At 40.2% G+C, this 6,126-nt stretch overlaps 1 pseudogene; it reads right to left on the bottom strand.

Annotated features, from left to right (window-relative positions):
- Window positions 1-4,628: 4,628 nt before the first annotated feature.
- LOC113897505 lies at window positions 4,629-5,514 on the bottom strand (annotated as a pseudogene).
- Between the last annotated feature and the right edge of the window lie 612 nt (window positions 5,515-6,126).

Raw genomic sequence — 6,126 nt, 5'->3', positions numbered from 1 at the left:
AAATCTTCTGGGACCAAGGATTGAACCCATGTCCCCTGCACTGGCAAGCTGATTCCTACCCTCTGTACCACCAGGGAAGTTCCTAGATTTTTAAAATTAGCCCAATGCCTTAGGAATTCTGGACGTCTTTCCAGGTGGGCTTGCTACTCCAAGTCCTACAGGACAGTTCAGAATGTCCTCCAAATCTGATTCTCTTCTGCATGACTCATCAGTGTGAGTTGGTAGGGTGCTTCTCTATCTTGGGCTTCAAACACTGTTAGGTGTGGCTTTCTTTCTGTTTACCCTACTTGGGGTTTATTGATAGTCTTGGATCTGTCACTTAATGTTTTTCATCAAATTTGGGAAGTTTATGGTCATCATCTTTCAGTATTTTTTTCTGTCCTGTATCAGTATCAGTCATGGTTCCAGCAGAGAAACAGTGGGATATATAGTAGGATATGTGTCCAATAGGATATGAGTGTGTAAAACATTTTTATTGCAGGGAATATTGCCTTCCGTGACTGTGGGAGCTAATGGGGCAAGTCTGAGACTTAGAGGACAGGCTGTCAGGAAGGGCAGACTGGGGCTTCTGGGGCAGGAATTGATCCTGAAATCCACAGATGAAATAAATATCTTTTTTTCCTCCCTCAGGGAATCCTCAGCTCTGTTCTTAAAACTTTTTAACTGATCGATAAAATAAAATTTAAAAAAAAAACAAAAAACTTTTTAACTGATCGGCTAAGATTCACCAAGATTACTCAGGAAAATGTCCTTTATGTAAAGTCAACTGATTATAGATGGTAGTAGTAGTGATGGTAGTGAAGTCGCTTGGTCGTGTCCGACTCTTTGCGACCCCATGGACTGCAGCCTACCAGGTTCCTCTATCCATGGGCTTTTCCAGGCAAGAGTACTGGAGTGGGCTGCCATTTACTTCTCCAGATGATCTTCCCAACCCGGGGATCGAACCCGGGTGTCCCGCATTGTAGGCAGACGCTTTACCGTCTGAGCCACCAGGGAAATCCGATTATAGATGGTAATCACATCTAAAAAAAAAAAAAACCTTCACAGCAATGCCAGATTAGTGTTTCATTGAATATAGTGTTCTTATTTCATGGGTATAGTTTTTAATAGTCCAATATTATTAATATTAATACCAATCTTCTTTAAAATATTTAAAAGCCTCATAAGAAGATCCGACCAGTCGATCCTAAAGGAAATCAGTCCTGAATATTCACTGGAAGAACTGATGCCGAAGCTGAAACTCCTATACTTTGGCCACCTGATCCCAAGAACTGACTCAATGGAAAAGACCCTGATGCTGGGAAAGACTGAAGGCTGGAGGAGAAGGGGATGACAGCGGATGAGATGGTTGGATGGCATCACCAACTAAATGAACATGGGTTTGGGTGGACTCCGGGAGCTGGTGACGGACAGGGAAGCCTGGTATGCTGCAGTCCATGCGGTCGCAAAGGGTCAGACACTACTGAGCAACTAAACTGAACTGAACTGAATATATCCAATTCCAAATATAGATACAGTTTAAAGAATGACAAGGAAATAAACACAGTCACTACCTAGTTTGAAATAGAAGATTAGTCATTTGAAGCACTATGAGTCGTCTTTTTTTTTTTTTTTTCAGGTGCATCCCTTCCCTACCATATGGAAAATTTAAAATATGCAGAACAATACTATATGTTTTTATGTAAAAGTATAAAAACATACGTATAATGATAAATACCAACTGAAGATAGCAGTTATCTCCGGAAGGAAAGAGAATGGAATTAGATAGGGATATGAGGGTTTCTAACCGATCTATAATGTTTCATTAAAAAAAAATGATGTCAAGCAAATGGGGCAAAATGTAAAGATCTGGCTGTGTTTGCTACATTATTCTCAGAGAGCATAAAGCCAAAATAGCACAAGGGGTTGAGTACACAAGTTCTGGAACCAAATAGGTTTAGATTTATTTGTGCCTGCTTAAGTTACTATCTGTAGAAGTTGTACAAATGACTTAGCCTCCTTGCAACTCAGTTTTTCTTATCAATAAAATGGAGATTATAATAATACTTATATTTACTTTATAGTATTGTTGTGAGCATGACATTAGTTTACGGAAAACACTGAAAGTGTTTGGCACATAATGAACAGGCAATAAATGTTAATTAGCAGCAGTAGGAAGTTTTACAAGTTTTATAAACTTCTCTTAAGAAACTGCAAACACACACACACACACACACACACACACACACAGACCCAAATTCCTAAGCTACAGAATCACAGTCATTTATTTGAAACTCTTGGGGCAGACATTTTATATTTCAGAACTTTTTGTTATTTATTATGTCACATCCCTAGTGGGGTCTGGGACAACATGTCCTAATCAAACACATTATTATTTCTGCAATAAAAATTATGAATATTCATTAAGTAAGATACATAAAGACTGAAAAGCTTCATGTTAGTTCAGGTCAGGTTTTACCACCAAAGGATTTTGCTGCCAGCTTTTCAAAAACTTTCAGTTTTCAGAGTGTTTTGGAATCTAGACCTGCATTTAAAAGGATCATGGACCTTTACTGTACTTCATCCACCTTATGAGTATGTTCTTAAAAAGAATGAGGCAGCTGGACATATTGAAATGATGAGGTAAGGCATATGTTAAGTAATAATACCATATGTGTTAGAGTATTTGGCAATTGGCCAAATAATATATATAATATAATTCCTGTTACATTTATAGAAAGAGACTTCCACTTTTTTTTTTTTTTTTTTTTACGTATATAGGATAAATGCATTGAAAGGAGACAAAGTCAGGTCAGCTGCTTGCCTCTGAAAAGCCAATATTTGAGAGGCAAGATTGTTCGAAAGAAAAGTTTGCTTTATTTTAGAGGCCAGCAACCGGGGGAGAGGGTGAACTCATGTCCAAAAGCTGATTACCCACTGACAATCAGTGGGCCAGAGCTTTTAAAGGGGAGTTTCAGGGGTGCAGAGGTGGAGGGAGCAGGCTGCAGAGGGAGCAGAATAGCACAGTCAGTTCTGACAATCACCTTGAAATTAGTCATGTGGTGGTCTGATCAGCATTATCTTGATTATTTTAAGTATAGCTAATCTTTAGTTCCAAGGTCAGTTTGTTCCCATTTCTTTGAGATCAGTTCTCAGAGTTGTGCAAGATGGAGCAACTTATGTCATGGCTACAGTCTGGTCATCATGTGTTAGGTTGGCCAAAATGTTCATTTGGATTTTCCCATAACACCTTATGAGGAAACCCAAACAAACTTTTTGGCCTACTTAATTTCCACCTGGTGGCAGTTTTGGTATCTACAAAGCAGCTCAAAGGACATGGGTTAGAATATCATCTATAGCCGTTGAGAAGGAATAAAAGGTCCTTGACTTTGCTTAGTGACTAAACTGTTATTATTTTGTCCCATTTGATTTCTTTCCCTTTGTTTCTGCATTTTATCATTTCTCGGATTAAATTTATTCTTTGACTAAAGTTTTTCTACAGACAAAAGGCAAGTGGAGGACATGGGGGTTGGGGGGAGGGGAAGGACCATAGTGTCCTGGTCAGTTTCACTGCCGAACTTGTCACTTCTGGAGAGGGAAGTGGAGGAGGTGAGGGGAGGCCACCACATTTCCCTCTGCACACATCTGAATTTTTCTGAGTCTTTTGTGAAAAGGCACTAACTTACATTTGAGTAGTAAAAATCGGGGGAAAAACTGTGGAAAAGTAAACGGAAGCAGTATTGTGGACAACTTGATAAGTTAATGTAAAAAGCAGTGGCTGTTTTTGAGCAGATTAGTAACAGCAGGCTCAGCAGAGAAGTAAGTTGTAACTATAAGGTTAGGATTTAAGTATGGAAAAGAGAAATACCCAGGATCAGTCTCTGAAACTTTTCCACTTGGGTTCCAACACCAGGCTCAGAATAATAATACTCTGGATTACTGCCCCCAATGTTTGTAGTTCATGAAGAACCCAAGAGGTGATGTGTGATAACAACAGAAATGAATCTAAAAAGCTTCTTAGCCTCTACCAGAGACCTAAATGCTTCCGTGTCACAGAAAGTGAGGGAAGATAGAATTTCATTAAATAGTTGGCCAGCAAGGTCATGTGGTGCTTCCACTTTTGCTTCTATCCAACAAATTCTCCAAACAGCAGCCAGAGCAATCTTTGAAAATTCACAAACTGCTGTGGTGCAGCTTCAGTGGTTTTCCTAGGATCTTTCAAAGCAGAGCCGGTGAGGAAGAGTCCTAGGGTCCTTTCTGGTTGTAAGCCTACAGCTCCCTAGGGTCATATTTCCCTTCCATCCCCTTGCTTGGATAAGTCAGCTTGAGATATTCTGATAAAGAAGAGTACCAGGGATGAAAGACAGAGAGAAGGAAGACTAACAGTGTTTAAGCCCTGAAATCCAGTCTCACTTTGAAGCCTGGTATGCCATAGCTCTTTTTGAGTTTGGTTATGTTTTTGCCCATGCTAGTTTGAATTGGATTTCTATCTCTTGAATCCCAAAAGATTCTGAGTAATACCCTCCCCTTAAGTGTTGGGTTTCCTAGAGCATCTAACTGGGGCTCAATGTTTTTTTTTTTTGCTTGTTCAGTAAGTTTATTATTGTCTTTATCTGAAGAATCTTGATAGAAGTTTGTGGTCTGTTTTATTAACTCTTGGCAGCCCATTTGAGCACTAAGGAGCTCGCCTTCTTCTGAGCTACCTTATTTTTCTTCTGGGCAAGTGACATTTTGGGCTGATTCCATCTCTTCTTTTTAACTTCTTTCTTAGGCTTCTCATACACTGGATTCTCTGGTATTGCAGCATGAGCTTTTTTATACATCTCCTCCATCATGTATGGAGTTATGTTGTTCTTTATGAATGGAGAGAATTGTTTCTTATAAGTACCCTCATCTTCTTCAATCAGATAACACATGTTATCTGCAGCATTCTGCCCCATGATGTGCTTTCAGTGTACCTCAGCACTAAATTCTTTGCTTTCTGGATCATAACTAGGGAACCGTTTGGTACTGTGAGGGATAGACAAACCTTCATTGCCAGCTCCCTTAAGGGCCCCCAAAACTTTATTCCCAGTAGTAGTCCTGGCAAGTCCTGCATCGAAGTAACAGGTGAAGGCACCAGGTTGACCATCAATGCTTTCCACATTGTATTCGTCTCCAGTCACCTTGACTTGGCCTTCGTAAATTTTGTCCATACCAAACCTATTCAGAAGCCTGCAGGCCAGCAGCAGGCCAGTACAATGTGCCACAGCATAATTTGTCAGGCCAGCCTCCACACCATACTTCAGGAGTTTGTGAGCATAAGCTGCACAAATGATCAGGTCTCCTTCTACACAGCATAAGCAGTCTGACATTGATATCTCTGTTCATTACACAAACGATCATTCTGTATTTTGGTGTGCTGTACTTATTTTTATCTTGGATTACCAGTTATTTCCAAGCATAGTAGTCAGTTTTGCCCTCTTGCTGTCTTCGGAACGTTACTTGGTATCTCTTGAAGTAAGCCTTGTTCTTGACAGCTTTAACAAACCCCATCCTGCAGAACAGAGCTTGGACACTGCAGCTTGCCACTGAGTTGCAAGACCAGTATGGCTCTGGCTGTGGGGGGTGGGGGGCACTGGGGTAGGGTGGGAAGCTCAATTTGAATTGTCCTTCTGGTGAGGTTTATGAGGATTTATGGGATATAAAGTCTTTATGTCTGCCTTATACAAACACATAATTCTACATAATTAAAGGGGGAAGTAGTCAGAGGTGACTCAAAGAGTCATGACATTTATATCCTAAAATACATCTTGTCACTGTGGTAGTCATTAGGGCCACTTACCATTATTCCAGTTCTTCTTTGAGTCATCACCCCCCTTGACATTGGATGTAGCAATAAGATTTGCTTTGACAAATGCAATGCAAATGGGAGTGACATGGGACAGTTCTAGATGGAATCTTCAAGAGGCTGCATGAAGTTTACATGTTCCTTTCTCACTACTCTGGAGATGATGGAAGCACATGTTGAGATGAAACTTCTATCATCTGAGTGAGTGATTACAGTGGGCTGAGACCTCCTGCCAGCCCACTTGTGATCACGTGGATGAGAAATAAATGTTTGTTAAGTCACTAAAATTTGGGGGTTGTTATTGCCATAAAGGAGAA

This window comes from Bos indicus x Bos taurus, chromosome 8 (assembly GCF_003369695.1).
Source record: "Bos indicus x Bos taurus breed Angus x Brahman F1 hybrid chromosome 8, Bos_hybrid_MaternalHap_v2.0, whole genome shotgun sequence".
Lineage (NCBI taxonomy): Eukaryota > Metazoa > Chordata > Mammalia > Artiodactyla > Bovidae > Bos > Bos indicus x Bos taurus.
This window is presented reverse-complemented; position numbering and strand designations above follow the sequence as displayed.